The following is a 21,195-nucleotide window of genomic DNA, read 5'->3' as shown; positions in this document are numbered from 1 at the left end:
GAATTATCAGTACAAATCTCCTACAGTGATGGTATGACACACATTAAAGGAAGTAAGTGCCAATTTCAGTTATTTTGGTTTCGAGTCTGTTAGGTTGTCCATTTCCTTTCTTTTGCCTGGCTCATCAATTATATCCTTTTTGTATACCTTTCTCTCCATTAAATCGTAATCATGGATAAACTGACTAAACCAGAGGTTGTAAAGAGTTTCAGGGAGAGCAGTAGAAGAAGAATGGGTAGCTCTGAGGGATGAAGTAGTGAAGGCTGCAGAGGATCAATTAGGTAAAAAGATGAGGGCTAGTAGAAATCCTTGGGTAACAGAAGAAATATTGAACTTAATTGATGTAGGGAGAAAATATAAAAACGCAGTAAATGAAGCAGGCAAAAGGGAATAGAAACGTCTCAAAAACGAGATCGACAGGAAGTGCAAAATGGCTAAGCAGGGATGGCTAGAGGACAAATGTAAGGATGTAGAGGCTTATCTCACTAGGGGTAAGATAGATACTGCCGACAGGAAAATTAAAGAGACCTTTGGAGAAAAGAGAGGCACTTGTGCGAATACCAAGAGCTCAGATGGAAAACCAGTTCTAAGCAAAGAAGGGAAAGCAGAAAGGTGGAAGGAGTATATAGAGGATCTATACAACGGCGATGTACTTGAAGACAATATTATGGAAATGGAAGAGGATGTAGATGAAGATGAAATGGGAGATATGATACTGCATGAAGAGTTTGACAGAGCACTGAAAGACCTGAGTCGAAACAAGGACCCCGGAGTAGACAACATTCCATTAGAACTACTGACAGCCTTGGGAGAGCCAGTCCTGACAAAACTCTAGCATCTGGTGAGCAAGATGTATGAGACAGGCGAAATACCCTCAGACTTCAACAAGTATGTAATTATTCCAATCCCAAAGAAAGCAGGTGTTCACAGACTTGAAAATTACCGAACTATCACATTAATAAGTCACAGCTGCAAAATACTAACGCGAATTCTTTACAGACGAATGGAAAAACTGGTAGAAGCCGACCTCGGCGAAGATCAATTTGGATTCCGCAGAAATGTTGGAACACGTGAGGCAATACTGACCCTACGACTTATCTTAGAAAATAGATTAAGGAAAGGCAAACCTTCATTTCTAGCATTTGTGGACTTAGAGAAAGCTTTTGACAATGTTGACTGGAATACTCTCCTTCAAATTCTAAAGGTGGCAGGGGTAAAATACAGGGAGCGAAAGGCTTTTTACAATTTGCACAGAAACCAGATGGCAGTTATAAGATTCGAGGGGCAAGAAAGGGAAGCAGTGGTTGGGAAGGGAGTGAGACAGGGTTGTAGCCTGTCCCCGATGTTATTCAATCTGTATATTGGGCAAGCATTAAAGGAAACAAAAGAAAAATTCGGAGTAGGTATTAAAGTCCATGGGGAAGAAATAAAAACGTTGAGGTTGACGCTAAATAACGAAAAGTGTGAGGTGATCCACATGAGTTCCAAAAGAAATCCGTTGTAATTCGATTACTTGATAAATACTACAATTCTCAAGGCTGTCAATTCAACTAAGTACCTGGGTGTTAATATTACGAACAACTTCAGTTGGAAAGACCACATAGATAATATTATGGGAAAGGCGAGTCAAAGGTTGCGTTTCATTGGCAGGACACTTAGAAGTGCAACAAGTCCACTAAAGAGACACCTTACACTACATTCGTTCGTCCTCTGTTAGAATATTGCTGCACGGTGTGGGATCCTTACCAGGTGGGATTGCCGGAGGACATCAAAAGAGTGCAAAAAAGGGCAGCTCGTTTTGTATTATCACGTAATAGGGGAGAGAGTATGGCAGATATGATACGCGAGTTGGGATGGAAGTCATTAAGGCAAAGCCGTTTTTCGTCGCGGCGAGATCTATTTACGAAATTTCAGTCACCAACTTTCTCTTCCGAATGCGAAAATATTTTGTTGAGCCCAACCTACAGAGGTAGGAATGATCATCAAAATAAAATAAGAGAAATTATAGCTCGAATGGAAAGGTTGAGGTGTTCGTTTCTCCCGCGCGCTGTTCGGGAGTGGAATGGTAGAGAGATCGTATGATTGTGGTTCGATGAACCTTCTGCCAAGCGCTTAAATGTGAATTGCGGAGTTGTCATGTAGATGTAGATGTAGATGTAGGTTCGCCGATGACATTGTAATTCTGTCAGAGACAGCAAAGGACTTGGAAGAGCAGTTGAACAGAATGGACAGTGTCTTGAAAGGAGGATATAAGATGAACATCAACAAAAGCAAAACGAGGATAATGGAATGTAGTCGAATGAAATCGCGTGATGCTGAGGGAATTAGATTAGGAAATGAGACACTTAAAGTAGTAAAGCAGTTTTGCTATTTGGGGAGCGAAATAACTGATGACGGTCGAAGTAGAGAGGATATAAAATGTAGACTGGCAATCGCAAGGAAAGCGTTTCTGGAGAAGAAAAATTTGTTAACATCGAGTATAGATTTAAGTGTCAGGAAGTCGTTTCTGAAAGTATTTGTTTGGAGTGTAGCCATGTATGGAAGTGAAACATGGACGATAAATAGTTTGGACAAGAAGGGAATAGAAGCTTTCGAAATGTGTTGCTACAGAAGAATGCTGAAGATTAGATGGGTAGATCACATAACTAATGAAGAGGTATTGAATAGAATTTAGGAGAAGAGGAGTTTGTGGCACAACTTGACAAGAAGAAGGGACCGGTTGGTAGGACATGTTCTGAGGCATCAAGGGATCGCAAATTTAGCATTGGAGGACAGCAATTTAGCATTGCAGGATAGAGTAGCATGGAGAGCTGCATCAAACCAGTCTCAGGACTGAAGACGACAACAACAACAACAACAACAACAACAACAACCAATGAGCTCATGGCTGATGATAGAGTTAATCTGATAATTTTGCAGTGAGCAGAGCAGGGGTCTCCTAACGTATTTTTGATGGGGCTACTACAGGAAATGTCAAGAAAGGTTGGTTTGGAGTTTCTTAAGTATCTGTGTGAAGCAATGGATATTGAATTATCAAATGGCACAAATGGCTCTAAGCACAATGGGACTTAACATCTGAGGTCATCAGTCCCCTAAACTTAGGACTACTTAAACCTAACCAACCTAACGACATCACACACATCCATGCTCGAGGCAGGATTCGAACCTGCGACTGTTGAATTATCATTAGAAGAAATTGGGTCATAGGCTATGTCACATGAATATCCGTTAGTGTTGGCTGTGGATGTAAATTATTTTTGCTCTGGCTGAAAGGAACATGTACAAACAGATTGCAGACAGCGATGTTGCAGATATTGTAAGAAATTTGGTCACTTGGATTGGCAATGCTGTAACAGGAATCAGCAACAACAGAAGTTTCACTCGCATGGTAGATCTTTCGGGCAGCAGTTAAATGACACAGGGGGTGGGGTGTCCAATGTGCCACACTTTCTGTAAGAGTCAGATCATGTAAGAAAAAAGTGGCAAACTTTTTTCTTATTGGCTGTGCGGGTGGATAAATTATGTAAAATGTTGTTGGATACCAGTTATCAGGTATCAGTAGCAAGCAATGGAGTATTTGAGGCAAAAGGCGTAAGTGCACGAAGCTGGACTTTAAGTGGTGTAGATGGAAAACATGTAAAGTCACTCGATGTTCGAACGTTGAAGTTCTGAGTGGAGGAGGTTAACTTCCAAGTGGATGTAGAAGTTCGTCTCGTAGTTAGTGATAGGTACCAGGTGATTCTCGGACTTGATTTCCTTGTTGCACACCACGCGAGAATTGACCTGGAATGGCATATGGCAGAACTGGACAGAAATTTGCTTCACCTAGGCTCTGCAGCCGGAAGACCTCTGCTGTCACAAGGTCTATCTCATGGCCAAGTGAAACCAATTAAACTGTGTACGTCCCTTATGGTCAAATTGGGGGTTGCATACCAGAAGGTACAGGAAAGGTCATGTGGATTAATGTTGGCACTGAACTGCCAGTGAACTCAATGTGTATCGTTGAACCTTTGGCAGATAACAAAATACTAGATTCAATTAATTGTTTTATTCTCCATACCATGTCCTTCATTCAGGAGGTCCTAAAAGGACAAATTATCTCGGCGGGACAGTGACGCCGCCATCGCGACCTTGGGACCCCGGGGGCCCCATTTATTTTTTATTAGTTGCTGACCCTCATGAATCGAAACATGACTGCATGCGTCGTTTCATGATTCGAAGGTCGATTCGAAGGTCAGCAACTGATAAAAAAATGGGGCCCCCGGGGTCCCAAGGTCGCGATGGCGGCGTCACTGTCCCGCCGAGATAATTTGTCCTTTTAGGACAATTATCTGAGCAAGCACCCACGCCAGCAAAAGGTTGCCCGACATGTGCTGTTTGATAATGTAATGTATATAAAAGGTGGTAATAATTTATTTAGTGTAGTCAGCAAAATGTCTTGGGTAAATCAGTATTTAAGCACGGGCAACCATGGCTCTATACAATATGATGGAGGTGTTTTACATCCGGGACCTGAGGAAGACATTGAAATGGCGGAAAGAATTCCAGTAACAAATGTTAATCGTTCACGTAGCAGTAATGATATTCGAACAGTGCAATGAGAGAATGCTGCTACTCGTATACGGTATGGAGATAATTTTGACGATTTAGAAACGAGTGGCGAAACAGTTGAATTTGAACGGGTGTCAGAAACAAGGCCAGAGAGTGTCACGGACGGGGCCGCAATTAGCACAGCTAGTGTCACAAGTTCAGGGCAGACAGCAACAGCGGCTAGCGCGGCGACAACTGCTGCTGCCGCAGGTGCTGCTTACGGCGTTAAAAAAGTAGTTGAACGTGTACAGAACAAAGGATAATTATAATTTATTTTTATTTGTTGTAATAATTGACAATAAAAATTATACATTGTACAAATTCTTGTCTTTTATTTAATAAGGAATATTATACATTTGAAACAATGAAAAGAAAGCTAAAGGATAAGGCTTTTTTATTGCATTTTTCAATTCATCAAACTTTTTCCACCTAATTGTTATTACACGGACAGTGTTGAAATCAAGATGACTACATACAATTGGCTGAGAATTAGAAATTAATAGTAATGGAGTACGTCTTAAAATAGCATTTCCTTTATATTTTACACGAATGTTGCATGCAATTCCTTCACAAACGTTTTTGAAATCCTCTACAGCACCTTCTTCTAATGAAATTTCATTTCCAATGATTATACGCCTGTTTACAGCGTCTTGAGGAGCAAATTGATTCGTCTTATTATTGCATCGGCCAATGTGGCCTACATTAAGTCCAAGATGCGACCCTGCGATGTTAATGATAATCACCTTTTATCCATAGTATATAATAAAATACGTACCATAGACAAATCAAAGCAGAAATTTAAAGTAGGAGAGTTCGTAAGAATCAGTAAAAACAAAGCCATTTTTGATAAAGGATACAAACCAAATTGGTCTACAGAAATATTTAAGATAATTGGAGTCCAAGAAACAAATCCTAGGACATACACTCTGCAAGATTTTGAACTAAATAATATTACTGGTGCGTTTTATGGTCATGAATTACAGAAAACAAAATACCCCAATACTTATCTAGTAGAGAAAGTATTGTACAGGAAAGGAAATAAGGCATTTGTGAAATGGTTAGGTTTTGATAGAAAACATAACACTTGGATTTCAATAACATAAAATGTAATTTTATTATATTAAATTACAGTTATTTTTAAAGAATTATATAAAAATTACAGTTATGTTTTAAAAATACACCAAACGAAAAAATTACAGTTATGTTTTAAAGATATACCAAATGAACAACTGCTTCTTCAAGTTCCCAATAGTTATACCACAGATGCACACCATCACACAACACATCAGGAATTTTAAAGCATTTACAAAAAAGGCCTGAATACTAGGAAATGAAAATAAGCTTCACAGTTTTCACATGATTCACAATTGTCTAACAGTTCACACTTGCCTGCTTTTGTGAGGGGCCATTACACTCTTTACTCCACACTGTTCGGCTTAATGTTTTAAGTAGTACTCTTTGTACCTCTTCACCAGCAGATTTGTATTCAATTTCGCAGTTACTGGTTGGTACCTGCCAATACCATTCAGCTTACGTAGAGCATGTAGTGAAGGGCAGCCTTTCTCCTCCACATTAGTTATTAGGCAGTCAGGTAAGAACTCTCTTACCCATTTCACTTTTTCAGTACCTTTAACAAGTACAGTGCAATTTGTTGGTACCACTGATTTCATGGAGTTTAATGCACTATCCAGCGAGACTCCAACTGAATTAATGTTGAAGTGGTGATGGTTCTCTGCCAACCATTTTGCTGTTTCGATATCAAGTTCGTAATACGGTGTTGTACATTGAATAATGTAACTTCCAGAGGCAAACACTGTTCCATCATCGCACAGCATTTGGAATGCTAAGTTCTTAGGAACAAATTCATTCGTACATGTCTTGAAGCCTTGACAGTCGAAGATTACAGTATACATCTTGTAAGAAGGTTACACACACAAACTTGCTGCTGTTGCTCGTAGATGTCGACGTTATCGGTTCAGAGGACATGATGTGCTGTGCTCCAAATCACCCCCCTTATGTACTAAAATTCGAGTACAGCCGGTTAAAACAACTCCTGTTATCAACACGTGTTGGGCAACCTTTTGCTGGCGTGGGTGCTTGCTCAGATAATTGTCCTAAAAGGACAAATTATCTCGGCGGGACAGTGACGCCGCCATCGCGACCTTGGGACCCCGGGGGCCCCTTTCTTTTATCAGTTGCTGACCCTCATGAATCGAAACATGACTGCATGCGTCGTTTCATGATTCGGAGGTCGTTCATGATAATTTTAGCCCTGAAGAAGTAAACTTATTGCATGATACCCTGGTTGCGAATTTATAAATGTTACATGAGCATGAACTAGACCGTGATTTTACAGTAAATTACGCAATGCCGAGAGGGTCTATCGACTGATCAGCACTATGAGTAAGGTAGCAAATCTGGAAGCACACGACATAGCATTAATGAAAACACTGTTGAATGAATACGTGGAATTATTTAATCCGTTGGGTCCATCACCTGCAACACCGCTTGTTTGGCACCATACTTCTACTGGAAGTACTACTAGCACCCATCTACCAACGACCATATCGAGTTCCAAGGCATTTACAGTCAATTATTTATGAGTTATTAGAACAGCAATTCAGATATAACATCATAGAACCTAGTAGTGGTTCCTGGCTGTTCCCATTGTAATTGTAATCAAAACATCACCGAATGGTGGCAAAGCATATTGTTTCTGTTGTGACTAACGTTTCCTCAACCAGGAAATGGTGTCAGCAGATGCATATCCTATGCCCAACGTAACTGAGACATTGGACAACTTATGTCAGTGTCGCTACTTCACACCACTGTATTTGAATAGTGATTACCCCAAGTTGGAAGTACCATCAGAGGAGCAACCGAAAACTACGTTCTCAACGCCAACTGGGCATTTTTAATTTCGTTGCACGCCTTTTGGACTCAAAAACGCACTGGCAACCTTTCAGCATTTGTTGGGTAGTGTGTTATGCGGCTTAAAAACAAAACAGTAGTAGTAACTGGGTACGTTAGGTGCACTAGGGGATTATTTACTAAGCGAACCCAGCCCATCCAGAAAATAATATATAAAAAAATAAATCAATAAAAATTTATTCAACCAATGAACTCCAGATCATGAATTTCGTTATCATTATTTTTAGTTCTCTTCATTCATTTATGTTTTAGTTTAATATTGACACCTTCAGAAAATTGAAAGTCCCTGTTACTTATTATTTTCTTAAACCTGTCTTGCAAAATAATTTTAAATTTAGTATCAACCTTCATACACATTTTCTCCCCATATCTAGTTTTTAAATGTTCACAGTCAGTAATGTAATACAATTCATTAACTTCTAGCTCACTAATTCTCTTAGATAAATTAGAATTGCTTGCAATATTTAGCTTCTTCAGAAGAATATCCATTTATATAGAATAAAAATATAGTAGATAAATTAAAACTCTATAGCACTTTCAGTTGCCATGACACTGGTCACTAAAATTCTATAACACTCTGTTAATTTTTCAGGACTGATGCTCATCGACCCTGTAATTACATACTTAATAAAAGACCAAATTTTTCATCTGGTAAATCCTTACCAACTGCAATTCATAAAATTGAATTTTTGTGGAGGGGACGAACAGTCGAGGTTCAGCTGAAATGTTGCCACACTGACAAATTCCTTAAGAGTGTGTCATTATAGATTACAATTTCTTTATTATGAAGTGCGTATTGTACTGCAAGCTCATAAATGAGATAAAAATACATGGTAAAAATACTAATTTTTCATTTATAGAGATTAAAAAAATTATAAGGATTAATATTTTTTAGATGGCAGTATTTTACTGCTATGGAAATTTTTACACTCCCACGCCATTGTCATCCATGCATAAGCCAATTCCTAATTTTCTCCTTCCATACATAATGCTTCTAACTGCAGTGGCTGCAATTTCTTCTCCTAAAGTTGCTTTACTTCAAGCATTCTTTCCTTCGCACCTAATTGAAGTTCTTTATCAGTTTCATGTCTTTTTTCTAAATCTTTTTGATGGCGGTAGCTACTGTCATGTTGTTTGCAAGTTTCGTCTAATGGATTTGTTCCTTAATCTTCACGTGCTGATCTTTTTTCAAGCTTAGTGAAAGACCGGCAAAATTTATAGCCTGAAAGATGGAGCTCAGTCATTGGTACATTATTTAAAACTCAATTGACTAATCCTTTCCCATGTATTCCACTTTTCCAGAATGTGTGAGGAAGATAATTCAAAATTCTTATCAAATGTGGAATTCCTTTTGGATCGTTAACGATGAAATCACTAAATTTATTTGTCAACTTCAGCATTATTCTGACGCATTCAGTGTAATAATTTTATTTCTGGCTAATTCTTCCCCATGTATCACAGCAGATCTGTCAATTAATTGGCAGACATCATTTATCCAGGAATATTCGATTGGTTTTTCTGGATATTTTTTTACTAAGTCTTCACCAACTTTTTCTCTTTCACTTTGCAATCAATCATCTAATTCTTTTTCTCAGTGCAGGAAAAAATTATCAACAATTTCTTTTATCAAATGTTTGTATTATTTCCTCCATTCGATTTTTTATTTGGATTATTATTAGAATACAATGCTTCTGAATTGCATAATATATCTTCGTAATTTGATAAATGAGAACCTGTAAAAAATATATACATGTCTTCCATAGCTATCTGTTTTTTAGTTAAAAGATTCATTAATCCATCTGTACCTTCATATGTCCTATCACCATAGTTTATTTATCTTCATCAAATTTTACTGGTAATTTACCATCGAATTTATCTGAAACAACAGGTCTCAATGCAAAAAAATTTTTCTTCACTGTCATTAATGTATTCTAAAATTTTTTCACTTACATTTATTTTTCTAATATCGGTATCCTTCTTTCTTTCTCTCTCTTCTCCATACTTCATTAATAAATCTTGTATTTCTGATTCACTTACAGTATAATCACGCTGTAGACTTCCATAGTCTTTAATTGTTGGTATTTTTTTAAATCCTTCTATTTGACAATGAGAAAAATGAACTATTTGATTTTCTACTTCTTTGTTTTCATCAATAGGTTTCATAACACTATCACCTACTCCTTCGCTACCTTGTTTAACGTCTTGAATTGCATCGATAACTGGTTGATCTTTTTCATATTTTTCGTACTCTGTTCTTGGTTGTTTATTCCATTTGTTTAACTCTTCTTATAATTGTTCTTTTACTCTTCTATTTCTCCTAGCTTTTTTAATAACATCGTCATCATATTTTGTGAACATTTAATAGACATGATAAAAAATTAATTGAACATTTTTAACATCTATGTTTAATGTTTATATCTTGGATATGGTGTCCCAGTGTTTCTCTTCTCTAAGCGGCCGCGTGTGTCAGTGTTGTGCATAGGCCAGCAGAGTGGCGCGGCGGGGGAAGGCCAGTGTCCTGGACTCGAACAACAGACTCCAGCTTGCCAGTCTTCAGCTGTCAGATCTTCATCCCAGCTCACAGGTGACTACTGATGTGAGGCCGTCTCCTTCCCATCCTCACGAGTCACCTGTGTACGTAAAAATCAGTCTTCAAATACCTTTTAACTTCTGTCTTCTGGTGCCGAGGCTGCTGCTTGCTATTCCATCACAGCGGCGGACTTGGTGCTTCTGTTTACGATGTAGTCTCTTCCTGCATGACGGTCTTCAGCACCGAAAATGAACTGAAAACTACTATCCTTTTTGGGCCCACTGCGTCTCACATGTTTATTCACTTCAGTTCACTGGAGGTGAACGACTTCACGGTCATTGCCTCTTCTGTCACGTTGAAAAGCTTCTCAAAGAATCTTCATACGTCAGTCATTGGCTCTTGGAATGTAGGTGAGGGCCTGTGACCACATGTGACAATTGAGAAACACGTGAGAGGGCGATGGCTTCTCTTGAGCATTATGACTTGCAACCGCCAGACATTGCCACTGCTGCTCTGCCCGCTGTTTGTCAGTGTGTAATTCTTCTAAACTAAACTGAGTTCCTCATTTATTTTCTAATTTCTACTTCACTTCAAATTGATTTCACTAATTTATTTATCTATCTGAAGTACCACTCAACATTCCTCCACCCTTCCGAGAAATTCGGCCTCGAATTTACCACTCGACATTCCTCCACTCTTCACACGGCAAAAACACTACCACAAGCAATGGAAACTCTTGACTTAGACGATTACACACGTTTCACATTAAGTATGTTGAAAATACTTTATCACTTTACTAAAGCACTGTACGCTCATGAATCACATACTTCACACATAAATTGTTATAATAAGTGTAACAGTTCTTGATGACAATAAATAAACAAAAATAGATTTTTCACTTAGAAAATTACATAGCAACACCTGTTTAATCTACCCTATAGTAATGCAAGAATATCTTTTCTACAGCATTGTTTATTTTAATATGAGACTGTTTAATAAAGATCAAAGTACAATAAACAAAATTAATACACTAATGCTCACAAGTAACCACTGAAGTACACCAGTTAAGAGTGTGGTATCCAATAAACAGGGATTTGATGAAGTGGTATATTATTATTTGGCTTATTTTTTTCGTTTTAAATAAAACAAAACTGTACAAAGCAGAAACACCAACTCAAAGATTCCAGATATACCCATTCCTAGCATTATAATTCTAGTTTTGTGTTCACGTTTTAACTTTAAGGCATGTTGCATCATAACATTGGCATCAATTTTGTCTTGCTGTGAGTCTATGAACATATCTAATGACTTCAGAAGGAAATTGTCAAGGGAGTCATTTAAGGAGGATAAGTTTTGTGTAGAAAATGCTTGCATGGCGTTTTCTGGCCAATAAATTAGAGCGAAGGATGAATTAACATTTGTATACTATCCACAGTCTACTATGATTCAGTTAGGACATTCGCACCCTTGCTTGAAGATTGTATGGTGCCATGTCTGAATGTTGTGTTGGCATGGCCACTCTTTTTCCTCTTTGAGAACTTTCTCCCCCCTTCAAGAAAGCAGACACTATTGTTGAAGGAATTACATCTGGAGCGTCCTTAAAAGGTTTTAAACGACTTGCATGGACAATAGTAGTTCGGGTGGGCATTTGCAGTTTAATGTTGACTGGTGAAGTGATCTCAATAATTTGATAAGGACCTCTGTCGTTTGTTACGAATTTCCTCGTTTTTCCTTTCGCAATGTGTGGGGATGACAGCATCACCCACTGACCGATTTTGTAATTTAGATATTTAGCTTGGGCATTACCTAATCTGTCCTGCCGTTCCAAAGCCTTTGTATTAGAATTTTGAACCTTTTTACATACATCCTTCATCAGAAACCTTTTACTGTATCTCCGACTTTTGCGTTTTTCTGCCTGATTACATTGAATGGGGACGGCATTTTTCTCCGATAGATCACTTCATAAGGTGACATTCCAGTTGCTTCATGCGTTTTGACGTTGTATACCGACCTATTATTGGTAAATACATATCCCAATTAGAATGTTGTTCGTTAATATAATAACTTAGCATCTTGCCAATTATCCAATGAACTCTTTCTGTGCGTCCGTTGCACTGAGGGTGTAACGGAGTTGTGCATAATTTACGTATTTTTAGTAAGTGGCATAGCTGTTTCATTTTTTCAGACATAAAATTAGATCCCTGATCTGTGATAATAGCTTCAGGTACGCCAAATTTAAGTATCCAGTTGTTAACTAAAGTTTGGGCGACTGTATTTGCTTGCTGATCTGGGAGACTCACCATAGCTAGACAGCGTGAAAAGTGATCTATAATCGTAAGAACATACTTACTACCAGCAAGTGTTTTATGGAATGGTCTGTAAAGATCCAGTCCACAGATTTGAAATGGGCATGAAGCCTCGGGGAGCCTCTGTAAGGGTATTTTTAAACGAGGAAGTTCAGCTCATTGTGCGCATGCGATGCAGTTACGAACGTACTGTGCAATATCCTGCTTTCTGGTTTGCCACCAAAATCGCTTTGTTATGCGTCTTTCGGTTGTCCGCTGTCCACCGTGTCCTGCAAGGATATTATCATGGGCCTCTGCCATTATTTCTAGTCTAAGGTGTTGGGGAACAACAATTCGCGCCCAAGTTTTGTTTTACAGCATAATACACCATCTTCAAACCAAAATTGTTTTTGAGTTGCGTATTTTTTGCATTCTGTATCCTCATCTCGTACCTTTCTCCAGTCCCCAGTATCTCAGCCTCTTGCTTCCAAAAGTGCTATTTTCTGACTTAGGCAATCTGCATTCATATATTTTTTGCCTGGTTTATGGATAACTTCGAAATCCATTTCGGAAAGACAAAGGGCCCATCAGGTGATGACTAGATGGATCCTTTAATCCAAGCAACCATTTTAAAGCTGCATGGTCTGTAATAACCTTGAATGTCCTACCATACAAGTAGCATTTGATGCCATAAATAATACTTAACAACACTTTCACTGGTGTGGAATAATTTCTTTCTGCAGTTGTTAGTTGTCTCAAAGCGTAGGCTATGGGTTTTCCACGCCATTAATATTCTGACTCAAAACAACTCCAAGTGAATGACCACTTGCGTCTCAGGATAAAATATATTCTTTATTATAATCTGGATAGGCTAATATTGGACTGTGTGTTAGCTTATCTTCAAGGGTTTGAAATGCTGACCACAATCTTCAGACCAATGAAATTCTGCACCCATTTTCAATAATTGGGTTAAGGGTTGAGCAATTTCAGCTAATTTTGAATATATTTTAGGCAATACGATCCGAGACCAAGAAAACATTGTACTTCCTTAACGCATTGTGGTGTTGAGAAGTTCGTAACTGCCGAAATTAATCGAGGATCTGTTATAATTCCTTTTTCACTAATGACATGCCCTAGGTATGTAACCTCTGTCAATGCAAAACTATACATTTCCATATTTAATGTTAATTTAGGTTTTCTAAGTCTCTGAAAAACGTTACGCAGACGCACAGCATGTTCATTAATGTCTCTGGAGAATACTATAATATCGTCTAGATATACAAAACATTGCTGAGTTTTGAGTCCTTGCAATACTCCATCGAGTAGTCTTCGAAAAGTTGCTGTTGCGTTTTTCAAACCGAAAGGCATTCTTTTAAATTGCCAGTAGCCTCCAGGGGTGGAAAATGCTGTTTTATGCCTGTCTTTAGGTGCAACTTCCAATTGATGATATCCACTACATAAATCAATTGTTGAAAAGTATTAACTGTTATCCAAACTGTCAATGATATCTGTAATGTTTGGAAGAGAATAAACATCTGATATAGTTTATTTGTTAAGGTGTCTGTAGTCACAACAAAATCTATATCGTTTCATACCATCGGGAGACTTTTTTGGAATAATTACAACATCTGAATTATAAGGCGAATCAGAATATTCTATAATTCCATCTTTTAGATGCTGTTCTACAAATTCATCCAGTACTGGCTGTAGGTGATGCGGAACTCTATAAGGCTTCCTATAAACTGGGGGGGGGGGGGGTATTTCCTGTTGGGATCCTATGCTGTGTGATATCTGTTGCTAGCAGTGGACCTTCTGCATTAAATAAATCTTGGAACTCAACTAATTGATGTGAGAATACTCTTTCAAATTCTGAAGGTGGCAGTCGTCAAATATGTGGAGTGAAAGGCTATTTACACTTTGTACAGAAACTAGATGGCAGTTATAAGAGTTGAAGGGCATGAAAAGGATGCAGCAGTGGAGAAGGGAGTGAGGCAGGGTTGTAGCCTCTCCCTGATGTCATTCAATCTGTATATTGAGCAAGCAGTAAAGGAAACAAGAAAAATTCGGAGTCGGTATTAAAATCCATGCAGCAGCAATAACAACTTTAAGTTTCGCCGATAACACTACAATCCTGTCAGAGACAGCTAAGGACCTGGAAGAGCAGTTGAACGGAATGGACAGTGTCTTGAAAGGAGGATATAAGATAAACATCAACAAAAGCAAAATGAGAATAATGGAATGTAGTCGAATTAAATCGCGTGATGCTGAGGGAATTAGATTAGGAAATGAGACACTTAAAGTAGTAAAGGAGTTTTGCTATTTGGGGAGCAAAATAACTGATGATGGTCGAAGTAGAGAGGATATAAAATGTAGACTGGCAATGCAAGGAAAGCGTTCCTGAAGAAGAGAAATTTTTTAACGTCAAGTACAGATTTAAGTGTGAGGAAGTCGCTACTGAAATTATTTGTATGGAGTGTAGCCATGTACAGAAGTGAAAAATGGATGATAATAATTTGGACAAGATGAGAAAAGAAGCTTTCGAAATGTGGTGCTACAACAGAATGCTGATGATTAGATGGGTAGATCACATAACTAATGAGGAGGTATTGAATAGAATTGCGGAGAAGAGGAGTTTGTGGCACAACTTGACTAGAAGAAGGGATCAGTTGGTAGGACATGTTCTGAGGCAGCAAGGGATCACCAATTTAGTATTGGAGGGCAATGTGGAGGGTAAAAATCGTAGAGGGAGACCAAGAGATGAATATACTAACCAGATTCAGAAGAATGTAGGTTGCAGTAGGTACTGGGAGATGAAGCAGCTTGCACAGGCTAGAGTTGCATGGAGAGTTGCATCAAATCAGTCTCAGGACTGAAGCCCACAACAACAACTGTCATCTTCTGCCATCTGTTTTTATCACTTAATTTAATTAGGACTGGTATGGACCAGTTAGGTCCCACAACAGTCACAAGACTACAGTCCTTTTCAAAAATTGACTATTGTGAACACCTGTTTCCAGTTCATTACATAAGCTACCCTGTGTGGTGCACAACATGCCAGTTTGCTTGAGACATCATATCTTGGACATTTGATCATGATTCCCTTCCTAGGTCGCCTCCCATCCTTATTGCACCATCCGTTATATTTTAATACATTATAATTATAATTGTAACCAATACTCTCAATTTTAATTACGTTACAGACAATTGAGCTGGTTTGGCCATTTTCCTAACAGCTTAGCCCTCCACTCTTTCCCATAGCTCACCAAGGAAGTTATCACTACTGGGTAGGCCTACTGGCTCCTATTTTGACATCCTTGTCCTAAATCTAACATCTCCATATTCATGCCAGTATACATAATGGACACTTCCAAAATGTGGTTTCATTCTTATTAGATTTTCAGAAAAGTGGGGATAGAAACTCAGATATAGAATTAGTACAAATACAGTAAATCATACACATTAGCCAACTGTTGACCTAATTCTGCATGTATGGCTCACTCACAATGAAGACAACCTTTTGGCTACCAACTGACAAACCCATAATATAGTCACTGTGCTAATACTGCAATATTAGGGACTTAAAAACGCGATCCAGCGTGACTTAATAACTATACACAGGGAACTGTGCAAACTGACTGCTACTCTGGAAGTAACCAAGGCCTTGCCGATCTTGTTGTATAACACCCATGCAGCAGTTGCATGTTAACACCCTACTCACTATCATTCAGCCAAGACTGCAACAGAGACTCAGCCCTAACTTAGTGCCAGCTGAAACCTTCCAGCAAACCACAACTAAAATTTATTTCATGCATCAGTGGAAATGCTAATGATCTACTCCATGTAGGAATCAATCTTGCTGTATTACTGCACTGCTGCCATTGTACAACTGTCATGATCTATAGATGTGTTAAATGTGCAGATATCCCTGTCCATAACTTGCACCAGTTGCAAATTTGAGTTTTATCATCTTCTCTTTAGTTGTCGTCTGTGTAGCTGCTTATGAACGTAATGTTTGGCAAATGGACATCCTGTTTGTTTGCAAGGGTTGTCCATCAGACCGTCATGTAGTTCGAGTTTCAACTCTGCATTCATACTAATTATTACAAGCGTCCCACCTTATTACTCTGCACTAGTGTCGTGAATTGTGAAATTGCTTTGCTTTTAGAGGAACTAAGGAATTCCCTTGCTCTTTCACAAATCTTTATTTATGCCCACTGGGAACAGATTACCGTATTTGGTAGCACAGTCAACTATAGTAGCAGTTCTCTACTGTGACCATACATTTACACTTCCGACTTATCGCGTTTCTCTAAGGGTACACTTTTATTCAACGTTCTTATTATGATGTATCACACCCACCATTAGGTTATCTGCTCATTTAACTTACACACACAACAGCTTTGAACTTCTTCTGCTAATTTGCCTGAAACACCTTTTGTGATGGCACCTAACAGACAGCCTGCCTACGCTACCACAACAAATCAAAGACTTGCCTTCTGCAAACCACCGACAAATACTACCTTGGGAATATTGCAAGCCTCCACTGAGCACTGCAATGCACACTTCACTAAGTGGAGTAAGCTGGAATACAAACATACAGTGGTTGCCCTGGTGTGATCTCTCTTGCAGTCACTGTAGTTGTCCTCAGAATGGTTACATGGAACATATATAATCAAAGATATTGTGGACTATTCAGATCACCAAACCCAATGGTGCACAAGCAGTAATGTTGGGTAATTTTATACTTCAGTGAATTTTCGATCCTGCCGCAATTCAGTCATGACTCTCCTTTATGACTAAGCATTAGGAGATGGGATGCTAATATGTATTAGTTTGTTTCCATTGTATAATTTTGTCATTTTGCTGATTTTGTAACATGGTAGAGCATTACATTCCACTTAGTTACGGACCAAACAAATGACATATGATTTAACAATCAATATCAATTAAGTACATGAAATAAGATTTAATAAAACAATGATAGTGTTACAGTTGTCTTAATCAGATTAGTTTATTATGGGTATATGATGAGGCTTGTGATGTATCCTTCAATAACCTCGTAATTTTAACATTTATACTACAAACTGCAGAGGTTATAGGCAAAGTAATGAATCTTATCAATATTATTGAGCTAAACCTCCTTTTGTATTGAAATACCCAGCCAGGCTTCGCTGATGCACCCCTTTGATGCAGAGTTACAGTCTTTCATGAACTGCAAGGCCAGACCCTCACCACTGGTAACAACATTTGGTGGCCCCAATGTTGTCATTGCCAACCACCACCCACAGGCATCACCATTGCAGCAGCCTAGCCACTGCCCAGCTGATGCATATTGACAGCCCTCATGCTGTCCCTGCTGGCTCACAACAAGGTAGGCCCATCTGTTGTCTCTACACTACCACACCACTGTACCAGTACATCATTATCAGTTGGCTGCATATATTTCTACAATAGCAAAATCGGGCAATTTGAACTCAAAATTATTGTGCAATTATCTGTAACTTCTTAAATACTTTAGAGTTTTCTATTCCTGTCCACTTTTTTAACTACATTTTGGAAATTATTTGTTTGCTCTATTACAATCTTGCATCCCTTAGCAAGAGACACCCATCCAAAGGTCCATTTTGAACCATTAAACTACTACTTTTGCATATTTTGAAGTAAATAGACTGCTGCTATGGAGGCGAAGTGAAGTGTGTGTGGTGGACTAACTGATGGGGCTTTATGAAAAATGTTTCACTGCAGAGCTGTGGCTAGGCATGGGCTGGTTCTGTACCAGTTACCACTGTATATGCCTTTTTCACATTCATACCATTCTGACAGCGGGCATGCTGACAGGGTGACACTTCCAAGAAGCATGGCTAGTGAGGAAAAGCTTCTAGAAACCCATCCAGCAACCAATCAGACACCTTTTAATGGTCACACAGGGTCATAGAGCATAGCCAGGTTCAATTTGGCTCACTCTTGACAACCAGCTTTCAGTCTGATCAGATGTGCCCTTCCATACCATTCTCCAGCAGTATGCCCCTCAGTCTGTTAGTGGCCTTAGAGGCAGAGTTCTGATGTAAGCACCAGTGAGTTGCTTTAAAGCATTCTCCATTGTTGTTCTTTTAAACAATATGCTTGATTGCCATGTGTTCCTGAATCCACATCCTACAATTGGCTTGTCCTTGACAATTCTTTGGCAATAGTTTATTCTGTCATGATTAGCTTAGGTTATGATTTTATTAGTTACAGTTACACTCTTTAATTTATGGGTATCTACTGTGTTTATGTAGACTCAGTACTTTGGGTGGTTTTCCACACAACCACTGAATATGTTTATTTTCTGCTTACATCTCTTGTACAGAGAAATGCTACGTGACCCATATTTAGCTAACTCATATAGATATTCAGTCCATATTGTGTAACTTTTACCTTTTTTAACATGTTACTACAAATTTTACTGTTTACTTAGAGATTCATAATATGTATAGTCGCCACACTTGGTAAAATATTTTCAGATTAGTCTGAATAAAACGCTATTGTCAAGAAGCCTGGTTTTTCATGGCTTGTATTCGAAAATAATATTTAACAAAATGTGTGTGGATGTCCTAACATGTTGCTGTTGTTGTCTTCAGTCCTGAGACTGGTTTGATGCAGCTACCCATGCTACTCTACCTGTGTAAGCCTCTTCATCTCCCAGTACCTACTTCAACCTACATCCTTCTGAATCTGCTTAGTGTATTCATCTCTTGGTCTCCCTCTACGATGTTTACTCTCCACACTGCCCTCCAGTACTAAATTGGTGATCCCTTGATGCCTCAGAACATGTCCTACCAACTGATCCCTTCTTCTAGTCAAGTTGTGCCACAAACTCCTGTTCTCCCCAATTCTATTCAATACCTCCTCATTAGTTATGTGATCTACCCATCTAATCTTCAGCATCCTTCCGTAGCACCACATTTCGAAAGCTTCTATTCTCATCTTGTCCAAACTATCATCATCCATGTTTCACTTCCATACATGGCTACACTCCATACAAATACTTTCAGACGCAACTTCCTGACAGTTAAATCTATACTTGACATTATCAAATTTCTCTTCTTCGGAAACACTTTCATTGTCATTGCCAGTCTACATTTTACGTCCTCTCTACTTCGACCATCATCAGTTATTTTGCTCCCCAAGGCAAAACTGCTTTACTACTTTAAGTGTCTCATTTCCTAATCTAATTCCCTCAGCATCACGCGATTTAATTCGACTACATTCCATTGTCCTCGTTTTGCTTTTGTTGATGTTCATCTTATATCCCCCTTTCAAGACACTGTCCATTCCGTTCAAATGCTCTTCCAGGTCCTTTGCTGTTTCTCACAGGATTGTAGTGTTATCGGCGAAACTTAAAGTTGTTATTGCTGCTGCATGGATTTTAATACCGACTCCGAATTTTTCTTTTGTTTCCTTTACTGCTTGCTCAATATACACATTGAATGACATCGGGGAGAGGCTACAACCCTGCCTCACTCCCTTCGCCACTGCTGCTTCCCTTTCATGCCTGTCAACTCTTACAACTGCCATCTGGTTTCTGTACAAAGTGTAAATAGCATTTCACTCCTCGTATATGAGTACTGCCACCATCAGAATTTGAAAGAGAGTATTCCAGTCAACATTGTCAAAAATCTTTCTCTAAGTCTACAAATGCTAGATACGTAGGTTTGCCTTTCTTTAATCTCTTTTGTAAGAAAAGTCATAGAGTCAGTATTGCCTCACGTGTTCCAATATTTCTATGGAATCCAAACTGATCTTCCCCAAGGTCAGCTTCTACCAGTGTTTCCATTCGTCTATAAAGAATTCACGATAGTATTTTGCAGCTGTCACTTATTAAACTGATAGTCCGGTAATTTTAACACCTGTCAGTACCTGTTTTCTTTGGGATTGGAAGTCCGAGGGTATTTCGCCTTGCTCACCAGATGGTAGAGTTTTGTCAGGACTGGCTCTCCCAAGGCTGTCAGTAGTTCCAATGGAATGTTGTCTACTCCCAGAGCATTGATTCGACTCAGGTCTTTTACTGCTTTGTCGAACTCTTCCCACAGTATCGTATCTCCCATTTCATCTTCATCTACATCCTCTTCCACTTCCATAGTATTGTCCTCAAGTACATCGCCGTTGTATAGATCCTCATTATACTCCTTCCACCATTCTGCCTTCCCTTCTTTGATTAGCACTGGTTTTCCATCTAAGCTCCTAATATTCATACAAGTGGTTCTCTTTTCTCCAAAGGTCTCTTTACTTTCCCTATAGACAGTATCTATCTTACCCCTAGTGAGGTAAGCCTCTACATCGTTACATTTGTCCTCTAGCCATCCCTGCTTAGCCATTTCGCACTTCCCGTCGATCTCATTTTTGAGACGTTTGTATTCCTTTTTGCCTTCTTCATTTACTGCATTTTTATATTTTCTCCTTTCATCAACTAAATTCAATATTTCTTCTTTTACCTGAGGATTTCTTCTAGCCCTTGGCTTTTTACCTACTTGATCCTCGGCTGTCTTTACTACTTCATCCCTCAAAGCTACCCATTCTTCTTCTGCTGTATTTCTTTCCACCATTCCTGTCAATTGTTCCCTTATGCTCTCCCTGAAACTCTGTACAACCTCTGGTTTAGTCAGTTTATCTAGGTCCCATATCCTCAAGTTCCCATCCTTTTTGCAGCCTCTTCAGTTTTAAAATACAGTTCATAGCCAATAGATTGTGGTCACAGTCCACATCTGCCCTGGGAAACGTCTTACAATTTAAAACCTGGTTCGTAAATCCCTGTGTTACCATTATATAGTCTACCTGATACTTTCGAGTATCTCCTTCTTCCATGTATACAACCTTCTT

The sequence above is a fragment of the Schistocerca cancellata genome, chromosome 11 (assembly GCF_023864275.1).
Source record: "Schistocerca cancellata isolate TAMUIC-IGC-003103 chromosome 11, iqSchCanc2.1, whole genome shotgun sequence".
Lineage (NCBI taxonomy): Eukaryota > Metazoa > Arthropoda > Insecta > Orthoptera > Acrididae > Schistocerca > Schistocerca cancellata.
Note: the sequence above shows the minus strand (reverse complement) of the source record.